Source organism: Lissotriton helveticus, chromosome 7 (assembly GCF_964261635.1).
Source record: "Lissotriton helveticus chromosome 7, aLisHel1.1, whole genome shotgun sequence".
Taxonomy (NCBI): Eukaryota; Metazoa; Chordata; class Amphibia; order Caudata; family Salamandridae; genus Lissotriton; species Lissotriton helveticus.
This window is the reverse complement of record NC_136068.1, coordinates 440,597,372-440,613,786: the sequence shown is the minus strand read 5'-3', so window position 1 is coordinate 440,613,786 and position 16,415 is coordinate 440,597,372.

Sequence of the window (16,415 nt, the reverse complement as noted above, 5' to 3'; positions counted from 1 at the left end):
GGCTCCAAAGGAGCCGCAGGGGTGGAGCTACTCTCCCCCTCATCTGCATCCGAGGACCGACGGGGGACGTCAGAGAGCGATAACGCTTCTTTGACTTCTTTTTGTGATGTTTCTTACCCGAATCCGAGGGTGAAGACTTAGTTTCCAAGGAACGGTGATGACGGCTCCGCAAGTGGTCATGGTAACGATCCCTGGACCTCGAACGGCGTAGGGACGAGTGCCAAACTTCAAGCAACTTCCGGCGCCGATTCCTGAAGGCCTGCGGGGCCTTAGCCCTACAGTCCAGACAGGACCGGGAGTCGTGGTCACGCTCCAGGTAGTAGAGACAGACGTTATGAGGGTCCGCCACCGACATATTGTGACGGCTGGACCCGCAGGACGTAAAACCAGGCATCCCTACGTGCACCAGAGAAAACCAATGCGAGACAAAGTCTCAAAAAGATAGAGCACATACCTCAGTCATTTTTTTACTAAAAGAATCTGCGCTTACTGGCGCGGAAAAAGAAAGAACTGACGTCAGCGCGCATGGGTGGCACCTAAGTATTCTCCGTGATGTCATCTCGGCGCTTACGATACCAGCGATGGACGCGGAGCCGCACAACGCCACCTACTGACGCGCAGAGGTACTGCTAGCAAAACTTTCCGGATCCAGTCTGACACCTTGGGATATTCTAAGGTAAGGAATCTATCACTAACGTGTCTCTTTCGAATTGGTATATCATTTTTAAGCTGCTCCTGAACATGCTCTGGGAAAAGGCCATAACGCAACCACGCGTGACAGCGTATGGGAACTGACCTGGCCATAGTACGACCCACAGCGTTCGTGGTGACCATGGCAGACCTATTAGGAAAGTGTGCCATATCGCGGCCATCACTGCTTAGGTGGGCCAGATCAGCATGAGAGATCCCCGGCAAGGAGGGGCGGAGCCAGTCAACAGCGTCCCAAAGGGCAAATGTAGCCCGAGCAAATACACACAACGTGTTGAGGGACCGGAGTCCCAAGCTGGCGGATGCAAACACATCATGGCCATATGACACCAACCACCGACACTCCCGAACTCATGAACTTAAGGACCAAAAGCTGACATGCAAGCATCAGGAAAGGTGCTGGAGGAAGGACTATAGTGAAGAAATGAAAAAGGTCTATAAACAGGGGCTCGCCCAATACAAACAGCTACTTCACAGTACTAAACTAAAATATTTCACAACAAAAATCCAGGAGGCGAAAAACCAGCCTAAAACCCTGTTCAAAATTGTTAAATCATTAGCTCATCCTGTTACTGCACCCACCCCCACTAGTCAAGACCTGTGCAACAACATAGCTAAGTTCTTTTTTGATAAAGTTATTGCCATTTTTTCAGCTTTCTCAAACTTGCCACATAGTAATTCATCTCTCACAGGTTCTAATTATACAAAAGACCCTAAAAACAACACCTTTTTTTAAAACTCTTTTAACCCCCTTACAAATAAAGACACCTTTAAAATCCTTATCCAGGCAAAGTCAGGCTCTCCTTTCGATCCCTGCCCTATTGAAACTGTGAAACTCGTGGCTATGACAGTGGCAAGTAAACTCACATCGATTTTCAATACTATGTACAAGGAAGGATACTTCCCAAAGGACTGGAAACAGGCTTCCACCCCCCCCTTTTAAAAAAAGACGCCAGGGATCCAAATAATTTCAGACCCATATCCAGACTGCCCCTTCCAGCGAAGATTATTGAAAAAAACATGAATGCCCAGCTTAACCAATTCCTCATTCAATCTGAGACACTAGACCCCACCCAATATGGGTTTAGAGAAGGGCACAGTACGGAAACTGCACTCAGCAGATCCACGGATCCATTCTCGATCAGGGAGGAAGTGCCGCCCTGATTATGCTGGATCTCTCTGCGGCGTTTGACACGGTCCACCACACCTTGTTGGTGGACCGCCTGGAAGAAATAGGTGTCAAACATACGGCACAAGCGCTCCTCAAATCCTTTCTTTCTAACAGAACTCAAATGGTTAAACTAGATGAATTTGAGGCGGAAGCTTTCACCCTACCTTGCGGAGTTCCCCAGGGATCCTCCCTTAGCCCCACACTTTTTAATATTTATGTTTCCTCACTTGCCCCGCTCATTGAAACTTTTGGGTTTAATCTCACGTCATACACGGACGATACCCAAATTGTGGTCAATATTCGACCCAACAAACATTGTGACACTGCTTCGAGGCTGCAGAACTGTATGCATAAAGTGAGTGAGTGGATGACACAGAACTGCCAAAAACGCAATTCCAGTAAAACAGAGGTGGTACTGTTTGGCAACTACCCCTCCTTCTGGACCCCAAACTCCTGGCCTTATGCTCTAGGTCCTTTACCACCCCCCACCAAAAAGGTGAAGAATTTGGGAGTCTGGATTGATGACACTTTAAGTTTTAAAGACCAGATCAACGCAGTGACCTCAACCACCTCACTCATTCTCAGAACCTGTAGGAAAATAATCCCCCAACTTCCGAACACTGCACAACAAATAGTAGTTTCAGCCCTGGTTTTGTCCAGGCTGGACTATTGCAATGGTATATCCCTTAAGTTGCAAGAAGGCTCCATGCACAAATTGCAAATGGTGCAGAATGCTGCGGCAAGACACTTTACAGGTATCCCCAAGTATGCCTCTATTTCTCCAGCTATAAAAAAACTCCACTGGCTTCCAGTGAAAAAATGCACCCAATTTAAGGCACTCTGCCTGGTGTTCAAGGCCCTGCGAGGAGCTGGCTCTGACTTTTTAAAGCAACAATTCCGCTGGCATATACCTAGAAGGCACTCTGCCTGGTGTTCAAGGCCCTGCGAGGAGCTGGCTCTGACTTTTTAAAGCAACAATTCCGCTGGTATATACCTAGAAGAACACTCTGTTCATCCAAGGCCAAGCTGGTAACAGCGCCACGCATAAGAAAAGCAAAATGGGGGGGCAGAAGCTTCATCACCAATGCAGCAAAGGCCTGGAACATGCTTGCCTTATATCTTAGAAGCATGACCAACTTGTTGGCCTTCAGGAAGTCCCTAAAATGTGGCTCTTTAACACTCAACCTGCTACTCCCACTCTGACATTTCAAGGGTAGGACCTCACCATAGCGCCAGCACACCGCAGGGTAGCAGATGCACTCTACAAATCCAGTTAACATTAACATACCATTAACATAACTCCCGAGTGGGAGGATGAAATGGAACAGGAGTCACAGAGAGAGCTGCCTGAAGCACAAGTCCTCCAGCTCCAGGATGGAGGGTCAAACAGGTGGGGTCAGTGGGAGCCACTGATGTGCTACAGCAAGATCCACGTGGTCCCCCAAGGAGGGCAGTGCCCACGTTCCGAGAAGGATGTCAAACAATGACTACGCAAAAGGTAACAGTGGTGCCATGTTCCCCGCACCCTGGTGGAGAATATCCAGCAAAGGCTCCGAAGGCTTAGAGACTGAGGGTGGCTCCATCCTTAAAATGTCCGCAGCCCTGCAAACCGCCCTAACGAACGTCCACCCACCTCCGTGGCCCCGTGAGGCAGTGAAAGCGAGTTATCAGTAGGTGATGGACATAAGATAAACCGGCCCCTTAATAGAGGCTCAGCAGCAGGATGAGTAGGCCAATGCTCCACTGGCGCCTGATCTGGAGGGCAATGAAATGACTCAGGGGGTGGTGACCCCCCCGAGATCACATCCTCCACCACTAAAGCTGGAGACGGTACCAGCATCGAGGCGATGCCGAGCTGGAGTCGGAGACCTTTCAAAAGGCCCGACTGACAGAGTGGAGCAAGCATCGGCGACCTCCAAAAAGGCCTCAACCACCCGAGTCGAGCCGGTGACCTCCGAAAAGTTCTCGACCCCTCAAGTGGAGCCAGCCTAGGTGACCTCCGAAGAGGCCTCAACTCCTTGAGTCGAGTTGGCCTCAGCGAACTCCGAAGAGGCCTCGACTCCTCAAGTCGAGCCGGCGTCGGCGACCTCCGAAAAGGCCTCGAGTCGAGCCGATGTCGGTGACCTCCAAAGAGGCCTCGACCCTTCGAGTCGAGCCGGTGTGAAGTGACCTCTGAATAGGTTCCAAGCTTTCGAGTCGAGCCGGCGGCGGCCTCCGAAAAGGCCTCTACCACTCAGAGTCGGACTGGCATAGACTCATCACACCCTGAGGGGGAGAGAGTATGCCGAAGCGGTGTCGTGCACCGCGTCGCAGCCACCTCCAGGCATGCTGCAGGGAGCCTCGGAAGGCTGTGCGACGGTGCTATGGAAGGGCTAACGTCGTGGGATGCTCTTCCGGGCTGTATCCCGATGTTGCGGTGAGGGCACTCGGTTGGAGCCTAGGGTAAACCCGCCATCGGTGTCCCAACCTGAGTCCCTACCCCCCTATGGGGCCCAGGGGCACGCCAGGTAGGGGGGGCAAATGCTTAAGTGTGGTGACTCTAGTGTCAGAGCCAGGTCACTCGATTGGAGCTGAGGGTAAACCCACCAGCGGTGTCCCAACCTGAGTCCCTACCCCCTGTGGGACCCGGAGGCGTACTGGGAAGGGGGCAATGCTTACCTACGGTAGGCGAATGCTGGCGATGGCGCCGGGACTGGCCCTGCCACGTGGATGACTCTGCTGGAGAAGGAGACCTGCGTTGCACGGGGTTGGTCTGGGACATCCGGGCAGACAGCAGCACCATGCGGCAAACGTCACACTCCACTGAGTCATGGTACTCTCCCAAGCACCATATACAGAGTTCGTGAGGGTCCGTCGCTGGCATCTATCACAGGCAGGACTGGCACAGTTTGAAGCCCACAAGGGCATCAAACACACTGTTCCTGGACGCGAAAGGTGTCGAAAAAGGCTTGTAATATACAAAAACAGGCCTGAGGTATTACTTTACCTGATTCGCGTTTGGAAGCTGAAAAGAAGAAAACTGATGTCAGCATGCCGGGAGGGGCTTAGATTGCTCCATTGATGTCACTTCTGTGGATGACGTCAGGACGGAACCGGGCTGCGCCGCCTCCCGGCGTGCAGAGGTATTGCTGGGAAAAAAGATTTTCCGAATCCAGTCTGACGCTTGGGAGATATTCTAAGTAAAGGAATCTGCGGCTATATGTCTCAATCAGATTCTGATTTCTTTACACGATTTGAAGACACATTCCATAACTTTAGTGGGCAGGCATTGACAAATGATACGGGTAAGCATCTGTTCGTTGACAAGTTTGTCGCTAACATGTTGCCAGAAATAGCTAGTTGCCTAAAGGCCAGCGAGAGTTCATGGACTAAGTCTTCCCCCATCTCCCTTTTGACTATGGCCCAGTATTATGAGAGTCAGGAACTGGAAGCAAAAGGCAAAGAGGATAAGAAGGTTAAGGATTTAAAGACAAAAGTTATGTTTGCTCAAGTATATGGGCCACCATTCAGAGGAAGTGGTAGAGGCGGACATGCAGTATATACACCTGGTGTACCCCCTTTCTCTCGAGCCCCTTTGTCTTCTGATCAGTGTGCTTATTGTAAAGAGAGTGGGCATTGGCGTTTTGAGTGCCACCTTTTGCTAGGTCAGCAGTATCAACTGGGTAGAGGAAGCATGAGAAGGCGCCCAGGGAATTCAGGGCAAAGGGGAGAATATGAAATCGTACCAGCTTTGAGGCAGTTCAACATGGACCAAACTATTCTAATACTTTTGCCATACTGAATGAATATCAAATGACAGATTATTTGAGTGATGGTCTTGGGTATTTTAATTATGCATAGGAATGCCTAGGATGGGGCAAGGAACCGGTTAAGGTGCCAGTAGATCAGGAAAGTCCTTATGTTGATGCAAATGTCTTGAAATCTACTGATCAGTTTCTGGTTGATACACAAGCTACTCATAGTGCTCTGTCTAAAAAATTGGTTCCTAGGGCTTCCCGGTCTGGCGCAAAGATAACATTGAAAGGAATCGGCGGCACACCTACACTTAGCCAACTGTCTTAGCCACTTGCATTTAATCTTGATAAATTCACTGCAGCATGTCCATTTCTGCTTTCCCCTAACATGCCAGATAACATTGCGGGTATCGATATGCTTAAACATTTACGTGCTACAATATGTTGTTCCCAAGAAGGTGTGCGTGTTATTTTCAAGGATAACTATCCAATGGTTGGGAGGTCTTGTCTAATTACCTTAGAATTACGCCCAGACGTCAGACTGGATCTGGAAAGTTTTTGTCAGCAGTACCCCTGTGCGTCGGTAGGTGGCGTTGTGCGGCTCCTCATCCGTCACTGGCATCGTGGTCGCCGAGATGATGTTGCGGGCGCTACTTAGATGCTGCCCAGGAGCACTGATGTCAGTTCTATACATGACTTTCCGCGCCAGAAACGCAGAACCATGCAAGAAACTGACCACTGGTGCATTGAAACTAGGGCCCCAAAAGGGATGGCCTTAACCCTAGAAATCAGGTCGCAGAACGGGGAGGATGGGTGGGACGTTAAGGAATCTATCACTACTAATGTTTCTTACAGATATATCGTTACCAAAAGTAAGTAACTTGTTCGTCTGAAAGAAACACATAGTGATAGATTCCTTACCTTAGAATAGATACCCCAGCAATACCAATCCTGGTGGTGGGTCTGCGAACCAAGATCACACCAGAAAGTCCCGGAGAACAGAACGGCCAAAGAAGCCATCTCTCCGGACTTGGCTGTACAGGCAGCAATGCTTAGTAAATATATGCCGCGAGGGCCACGTGGCTGCCTGACAAATGTCTTGTGGGCGGACACCACATCCCAATGAAGTCGTGGCTGCAGTTGCTCTAGGGAAATGAGCACGCAGTCCCACCGGAGGTTCCTTTTTAGCCAAAGAGGCTGTACAGGCAGTAATGCCTAGTAAATGTATGCAGCAAGGCCCACGTGGCTGCCTGACAAATGTCTTGCAGGGGGACACCACATCCCAATGCAGTAGCGGCTGCAGTTGCTCTAGTGGAATGAACACGCAGTCCCACCGGAGGTTTTGTTTTAAGCCAAAGAGTAACAGGCATTGATACATAAGACAACCCAGTGGGAGATATTTCTCTTATGCACCGCCTGACCTTTCTTAGTGCCAACATAGCCAACAAAGAGTTGGTCATCCACCCGGAACTGCTGAGTGCAGTTGAAATAAAAGGAAAGTGCACTTTTTGGGTCCAGATGTTGGAGCCTCTCTTCCTCTCTGGAAGGATGCAGAAAGAAGGTGGGCAAGGTAATAGTCTGCCCAATGTGAAAGGCTGTAACAACTTTTGGCAAAAAGGAAGGACTGGGCCTGAGCACAACTTTGTCCGGATGGACCAACAGAAAAGGAGGCTTACAAGAAAGAGCTTGGAGCTCACTCACTTGCCTAGCGGTGGTGATGGCAACCAGGAAGGCAGTCTTTTAGGTCAAGAGACGGAGAGGACAGTAAGAAGGGGCTCAAAAGGAGCACACATGAGATAAGTATGAACTAGATTCAAGTCCCACTGCGGCATCACAAACGGAATAGGAGGGAAAAGGGGTTTTAATGCCTTTGAGAAATCTATTGACAACAGGGGACTTGAAAAGAGAAGACTGATCAGGGAGTCTGAGAAAGGCTGAAATGGCAGAGCGATAACCTTTGATAATGCCCAGAGCAGAGCCCAGCCGGACTAAAGAGAGAAGAAACAAAAGTACCTCAGAAAGAGGAGCAGAAAGGGAATCCACAGCCTTTGCTGTGCACCATGCCACATATTTGTTCGACCTGCAGGTGTATACCACCTTAGTGGAGGGACGCCTGTCTACCAGAAGGACATCGCAAACTTCAGGAGGCAACTCGAAAGGAATAAACTGCTGCCGCTCAATCTCCACGCAAAGAGGTGGAGGCTGGACAGGTTCGGGTGGAGGACCGTCCCTGCTGCTCCGACAGAAGATACTCCTAAAGAGGCAGTCTGATCGGAGGATCGATGCTCATACTGAGTAGCTCAGGATACCAAACTCTTCAAGCCCAGTCCAGGGCCACAACAATAACTTGGGCCCGGTTGCGCCGGATCTTCTTCAGCACTCTGGGTAGAAGTAGTATAGGCGGAAATGCGTACAACAGACTGCAACTCCACTCGCGAGGAAAAGCGCCGCCGAGCAAGTGCCGACTTGGAAATTCCAATGCGCAGAACTGCTGACATTGCACGTTCTCTTTGGTGACGAATAGATCTAACCAAGGCTTCCCCCACTGCAGAAAGAGACCTTGCGCCACATCCGAGTGAAGACACCATTCGTAATCCATCATTCACCTGCAGCTGAGTTTGTCCGCCCTGGCGTTCAGAGAACCTGCCAGGTGTTGAACCACCATGAAAATGCCCAGATGTTCCAGCCATGTTCAGAGGCGCAGGTCCTCCTGACATAAGGTCCACATCATCACCCCGCCCTGTTTGTTGCAGTACCACATGGCGGTGGTGTTGTCAGTGAACACCTGCAGTACTCTCCCCTTGACAGAGGGAAGGAATGTCTTCAGTGCAAGTCAGATCGCCCGAAGCTCCAGAAGGTTGATGTGGAGCTTGGACTCAGAGACCAGAGGACTCTGATCGCCGCCTCTCCCATGTGGCCATCCCATCCCAGGAGGTACTCATCCATCACTACTGTGAACTCCGGTTGGGGTTGGCGGGTGATCTGCGATCGACCCAATGCCGGTTCGTTAACCACCACTGCAACTGTTGTACAGTGCCCTACGAGATCAAACAGGTTCCCATGATGCTGCGCCCACTGTAACTTCAGATCCCACTGCAGAGCCCACATATGCCATCTGACATGATTGATCAGCAGGATGCAGGAGGCCATGAGGCCCAGCAGCCTCAGGGTCACTCTGACCAAAACCCGGGATAAGGGCTGAAAGATTGGAATCAGAGCACGAATATCCCGGACTCGCTCTTCGGGAGGATAGACCCGAAATTGTGCCGTGTCCAGAACCGCTCTGATGAAGAGGAGCTTCTGAGAGGGACTCAGATGCGACTTCGGCACATTGATGGAGAACCCCAGCAAATGCAGGAGGTTGGCCATAGTCTGGAGGTGGGAGACGACTGTCTGGGGTGAGCCCGCCTTCAACAACTAGTCATCGAGATAGGGGAAGGCTGAAACCCCTGATCTGCACAGATGAGCTGCGACAACAGCCATCACTTTCATGAACACCCAGGGGCGCTGGTAAGGCCAAAGGGGAGCACGGTAAACTGAAAATGCACGTAGCCTACCGTGAACCGCAGGTAACACCGGTGGGCCCGCAGGACTGGGATATGGAAGTAAGCATCCTGCAAGTCCAGCGCTAACATCCAGTCTTGTGGGTCGAGAGCAGGCAAGACCTGAGCCAAAGTGAGCATCTTGAAGCAATTTAAGTTCCTAGGATCCAAGATAGGACGCAGGCCCTTGTCCGTCTTTGTCACCAGAAAGTAGTTGGAATAGCAACCACGACCTACTTCTGGTGTCGGAAGTGCTCGATGGCCCACTTGGCCAAGAAGCCCGCAACTTCCTGCTGAAGAAGCACCAAGTGATCCTCTGACATGCGGTGGTATTGAGGTGGCATGGCTGGAGGGGTAGTCTCGAAGGGAAGGGAGTAGCCCCTTCAGACTATTTCTAAAACCCACCTGTCTGATGTGATGGTGCGCCAGTGGGGGAGGTGATGGTGAAGCCTGCCGCCCACGGGCATCTGATGGGCCTGAAAGTTCAGACTAGGAAGGTTTGGAGGTAGTGGTGGTCGGGGTGTAGGTGGACTGACTGGTCCACTGGCCCCTTGGTCTGCCACGGCTGAACCCGTGTCAATGGCCTCGCTGGGGTGGTTGCTGCACAGGCTTGTGGCTCTGTTGCGAACGCTGCATGGCGCCCCTTCCGGTGCCATGAAAGGAGCGAAAAGCAGCCTGCAGAGAAGGGGGGGGCTGCGGAGAGCCCCAAGGACTTGGACGTAGCCTGTGAGTCTTTAAACCGTTCCAACGCATGGTCTGCTTTGTCGCCGAAGAGGCGACGGCCATCAAAGGGCATGTCCATAATTGTGTTTTGGACATCCCTCGAGAATCCAGTGGTCTTCAACCAGGCGTGGCGTTGAACCACCACCATTGTTGCCATCACTCTGCCCATTGAGTCGGCAGTGTTCAGGCCACAACGAATCATGAGCTGTCCGGGCCTCCTCCAGACACTGAGGCAGCACTTGTGCCACCGTATCCCACAGAGAGTGGGAATAACGGCCCAAGAGGCATGCAGTGTTCACGGACCACAGCGCAGAACTGATGGCAGAAAAAGTCTTCTTTCCAAACTGATCCACTTCCTTGGAATCCCTAAACGGGGGTGCGGAAGGGAAGGCAGTCGGAGAAGGAGAGGCTTAGACAACCAAGCTCTCAGGGGTAGGGTGTTGGGAGAGGAAAATGGGGTCACCCAGAGCTGGGCAATGGCTTTGGGCCATGTTCCTATCCACAGGAGCTCCTGTGGTGGGCCTGGACCAAGTGCCCAAAAGCACATCAGAAAGTACTTTGTTGAATGGTAGCAGCGGCTTCGCAAAAGTAGCCGCTGGCTGAAGAACTTCCGTCAGGATGTTAGGACTGACAGCCACAGTAGGGAGCTTGAGGTGTAGAGCCTTGGCCACCCTGGGCGACACCACGGCATAACTAGCGCCCTCCTCTGTAGCCACGGTAGGAGGAGACAGCATACCAAGGTCTGGTGAGGTATCCTCAAGTACCCTTTATGCCATTCTTGCCATCGACTCCGGCTTGGCATTTCCCGGCGCTGAGGTCCTCCACTCTGGCTCCTTGGACTCCTTCGGCCACCTCAAGTTCGATAGATGTCGAGATTTGAAGCTGAGGCTCCTCCGTCGACGCTGTTGATGTCTTCACAAAAGCCGCGTGTGGCGCCGAAGATGCCGATTCATAAACAACGCAATAGGAGAGAGTAGCAGAGGCTCCTTGAAGAGGAGGAATATGCACAGAATTAGAGGAAGGAGAGATTGTTGAGTTTATGGATGCCTTAGAGAGGGATAACGCCGGCCGGGCTTGGCTCCGCTGAGGCGTTCACCATCAAATCCTTTTGCCTGTTTGTTTGCTGTGGGTAACGGCCGGGCTTCGCTCCGCCGAGCGATTTACCCTCACTGCTTTCCTGTCTGGCCGGGCCCTGCTCCACCGAGCAGGACTACGACTCCCAGCTGCCTCACCCAGGACGCTGCCACACCTGTAATCATCGTGCGCCAGGAGGCGCTTAAAGCTCAGCGCGCAATCTCGTCCTGCGAGGACGCGCGCAGGACGCGCCGGGCTAAGCCCGGGCAAAGGGCGGGCCGTCTGTGGCCGTCCGGGGCCAGACGAGGCCGGGCTGGGCCACCCCCCTTGACTTCTGACACACCTCATAAGGTACATTAACTCGATTCTTTTGTCTTTGGGAGGATACCACAACGCCCACATTGCTGAAAAACTTGATAAGGAAGATACAAATACTATATCATTGTGGACTGGTGGGAAGAGAAGGAACAAATTACCTTATTACTGTGATACTTATTAGAGAGAACGTACCTAATTGTTTTTCAGAGGAAGGTCAGTGCCAGGCGATAGTGTAAGTTTTAGCACTTTACCCCAAGTCTAACTATGTCTAAACCCCCAAAAACGCGCTCGGCTACGAGTAAAGCACACCTATCCGGTACACCAAACCGTGTAAGTTTAGACCCAAAAGTAGCACTGTCTCATAAAACAAAACCTACCGCGATTGATCTGATGCTGAGGAAAGTCACAGGGGAGATTGAGCGTATTGAGAGGAGCCTGTCCACTTCTCCAATTCCCATACTAGTCACCCCCACACAATCTAGGGATGTGAATACATCTGTAATTTCCGATACCGAGATATTGGGTAACTCAATCGAGGGTATCCCCTGTGCACAGCTGGTAGTACAGTTAGGGACAAACGACACCAGGGACAGTAATGAAACTACAAGTAAAAGACCTAAACAACGGGGGCGCAGGAAGGGCCAATCTAGGAAAAATAAAGCAAACATAATGGTACATCGATCAAAAGATAGCGAAGAGGTGATTACAGTAGAAGTAGTGCCACACCATTCAGGACCACCAGGATGGATGGATGAGGTAATTGGTGACCTAAAAAAACATCTGGAAGGCTTTATCACTAGCCAATTAAAACCGATTGTCAGCAGGTTAGAGAAAATAGCAAACAAACTGACCAAACAGGGAAAGACCAAGGGCCCCATAAGTAGTAACTTTACTCCAGACCCCAACCAAATAACCAACACAACAATTGGTCAAATGGCGGAGAAAAACAACTGTGTTAGTAATATGCAATGTACAATCGCACAGGTACATGATTGACCCAAAACTTCAGTACACCCAGAGAGAGGGAAACATGAAGAAGGAGGGAATTAAGAACACAGATAAGGTTCAACAGCGAATATTTACACAAAAGGGGCAAATAGGGTACCCCACAACTCAAGGACTAACTAACGTAAATCAAATTGGCCACCCTCTGAATGAAAGACCAGACATTTCTCCACCACACATAAACCTGCCTCCTGAAGCATGCCCTTATGTCATTGTCTTTGCTGGGGTACCTGAACTCAGGGCTACAGAAAAAGAATCACACTTAGAACTAAAAAATAAAATAACTAAGTGGCTGAACATTCATAGGCCCTTGAACGCTGGGGAATGTGGCGAGATCCTCTATGTAAGATGAGCAAATTGGTTAGGTGGCAGAAGGAAAGACATCACAGGGGACTGTATTGTGGCGACCTTTAGAGACACCAACCTAGTGGAATATATACTAGGCAACCCAAACAGAAACCAGACTGTGGTTCTGAAAATTCTGGACTTGTGTAATCATTCTGGACTCGAGAACTAAAACTTCGTCGAAACATGACAAATTTGGTATCAACAGACCGAGAATGATGAGCACACCATGTACAAATATTTTCAGCATATTCGAGTGACGATTTCACCTCGAAATCGTCATTTGCGTTCTGAACCCTTGGCTTCCATTTTATATATACGGCAGCCATTTTTATGTGTTGCCCTTTACATAGGCCTTAATGCAGCTGAATTCAATTCCACAAGGACACATACTCCTTAATCGACTTTCCTATGACCTGTGCAAGTTGGAACCATTGCCCCAGGCCGAACTCGTTAGGTCAGTTCCCCTCCCAGTGGCCGAACAAGATAGCATCAAGGCTCAACAAGCCATAAAACCATTTCAGCGCGCACACCTGCCGTATCTCGCTCACATCTGTCTCTACTCTTTTTGCTTCACTTACTTTATGGTGGGGAAGTGCCTGTTTTATTGGGGGTCCACCGATATCTGATGAAATGTTGGGCCTTGCCGGGTGATTTGTTGTGGGTAGCACGAAGTGAAATATGTACATGTCATCATGACTCTGCTTTTCCTTTGTAACGAAGAACTATAAATAATATACTGCAAATTCGAAGAATGTTTGCCTGAAGCTGAATATTCTGTATAAAAAGAGAAGCCTGACTTTGTAAATTCGAGCAGTCTCCTGAGAATATACTTCCCCGTGTGTTGTACTTCTAGGACACTTGTTACCTTGGTTGCAGCCAATAACATCGATCCTTGACTTCACCTAGAAGACTCTGAGTTTCTGTGGTCTGAATCAGGAAGAACCCGAGGTCTCTGGGTGTACCCTGACACCGCTGGGTTGCCGGTTCTGTGCCGGTTCTTAAAAACCCAGTACCTCAGCTGGCGCCCAACGTGGGGCGATTCCAGTGGTACCAGCCCAGCCAGAGGTTCGTGAGGAGCTTCGTGTGAAAATTCCGGAGGACGGCCAACCACCTCATCGACCCCTGCATGTCGACGTGGTCCGAAGGTCTATGCTGCGAGGTTCCCCGCTTCCCAACGGCTACAGAGGACTGCTGCCCTGGCTTCGCCCTGATTTGGACCCTTGAAGTTTGGTAGAGCGAAACACTAAGACGAGTCTTCTGGTGACGTCATCGATATCTCAGTTAAGTATAAGTGGAGCGTCTCCCAGTCCTTAGTTGGTCTTAGTCTTGGGTATCCTTTGGGATAATTGTTGGTACTTGCAAGCACCAAAACCGAAGGACTCGTGTATTCACGAGAAATATCGTAATCGATAATCCTTTGAAGTTTGGAACTAGACTAGAGAGCGAAGATGCCTAGTCTTAGACTTGGAAATTTGTTTTGTCTTGGTTGTAATAATAGGGACTCCCGATTGGAGGACTCATGTCCGGTTCCTCCGGTTGGAACTCCAACTTACGAGTTATATGTGAAACATGGGGTAGGCCCCATCACATACAATGAAGTGTGGATCAAATACACCAGAAAAGATGGTGTTTTAAAATGGCCCCAATATGGTAGCTTTGATACCGAAATCTTAGATAACCTTGAAGTTAAGCTGTTCAAAAAGAAAGCCCGGCCGGCAATGTTCGACTCTTTCCACCTATGGCGTAAGGAGGCCAAACAGAAGGAAATCAAATTAGCTAAGAAAAATAAGAGAGAAGGGGGACTTTCAGTAATACAAGCTGCTATGCAGTTTAAAGACAATGAAGAAGAGCAGATGAGCGAGCAGTTGCACAGGCAACGTAAAATGGCAATGGATAAATGCTATCCAGTTTTGCCGTCTCTTCAGCAAGAGGCAGCAAAAGAGCGTGAAAAAGATGCATTAATGTCACATTTATTAAGTTCGCCACCCCCCTATGCGCAAAATGCCACGGCACCCCCGCAACCTTTAGTTGTGCAACCTACGCCTCCTGTTCCTCCGCAGCACCCACCAGCTGTTCTTCAGCTGACTCCTGTCCCTACGGTGCAGCCTCCTCCAGGCCCACCGACCACATCTGCTCCAACTGTGCTTTCCACGATTTTGCCTACTGTCCTTTCTACTTCTCCTAATGCTCCCTCTACGATTTTTCCTAGTGCTCCTTCTACTTCTCCTGAGGCCTCCTCTGCTATTGTCTTTGCCCCTGCTTTATCTCACCCCGGTTTTCCACCCGTTCTTCCTTCAGTTTCACCTTCCATTCGGCAGAAAATGGCCAGCACTGTCACTAACCTTTTCTCACCCCTTTTCGGGTCGCCTACTACGACCCCTAACATGGGACGCAGGCAGTTGCGAAGTCAACTGCCTGACTATCAAGAGAGAGACTCACTGAATCGTTTGGCACGGAAATGGGTTATGGATACTGTAAAGTATGATGTAGAGTCTGTCATGGAAGTCTTCCATCAATGGGAAGCACCGACGCAGAGATATGTTTTTGAACAGATGTGTGTTTTCCTTTGTGAGGATTTGGAAGACAATGATCTGGAATGCAACCCGCAAGAGTTGTGTCGTGTACGGTTTAAGTTTGGAGAGGGCATGATTGTAGGTCCCGATGTGGAGAAAGCGGTGGAAATATTGTTATCATATCGGAGTAAGGGGAGCAGTTCTGGGTCACAATCTGAGCCTGGTGCATCTAGTAGGAAAAAGGCGAGACAATACCCGATGAGAGAAGTTCCCCCACAATGGAGAGAGGGCGACACAACTGTTAACCCACCTATTCTGCCACACTTTCAGCGTGTATGGGTACATGTCCCATGGAAGCGAGCTGAAGTTTTAGCCCTTAAACAGACATTACCTGATCCGCGTAAAAATCCTGCAGGGTATTACAAAGAGTTGTCACAGACTGCTGGATCATGTATAATGAATTTAGCCAATATCGATATGTTATTTGGGAATGTTGTTCCACAGCCTTTATGGGGTAAAATTCGTCATACAGATCATGATCAGGAGTTAGGTGACTCATGGGCTAATATTGCCGCTGCAGATGCCCGACAAGTTGGTGGTGCCAAGCCTGAGCCTTTGATAGCAGAACTCCCTGGTAAAATAGTTGATTACATGAAAACAATAATGCCTGCAATACGTGTGAATTGGGATAAGTTGTCTGCATGCAAGCAGAAGAAAGAAGAAACTGTCTCAGATTTCTTCACCAGGTTTGAAGAAACATTTGTCGACCACAGCGGTCAAGATATGACCACAGAAGGTGGTCAGAGATTGTTTGTCGATAAATTCGTGCACAATCTGCTTCCAGAATTGTGTAAAAAGTTAAAGGATTCAGAAAGTTCTTGGGCAGTCTCATCTTCAGCGCAGAAATTAGCTACTGCACAATATTACGAGAATAGAGACAAAGACGAGAAAGATAGAGCAGAAAAGAAAACAAAGGAGTTGAAAACGAAGGTTTTGCTACAGCAAGCATATCCGCCACGTGGTGGTGGTGGTCAAAACAATAATGGTTAGAATAACTATCAGAATAATTTCCAGCAGCCTCAACAGTATCAGAGGAACCCGCAAAGGGTCGAGTACACTCAGCCACGTGTCCCTGTGGGCCCCAACCAGTGTTCATATTGCAAAGAAGAGGGTCATTTCAAGTATAGTTGTCCTATTTTGTTACAGCGTGCAAATGGTGCTCCTGGTGTAAGAGGTCGTGGTGTTCAGCAAGCGCCTAGAGGTAGAGGACGTGGAAACG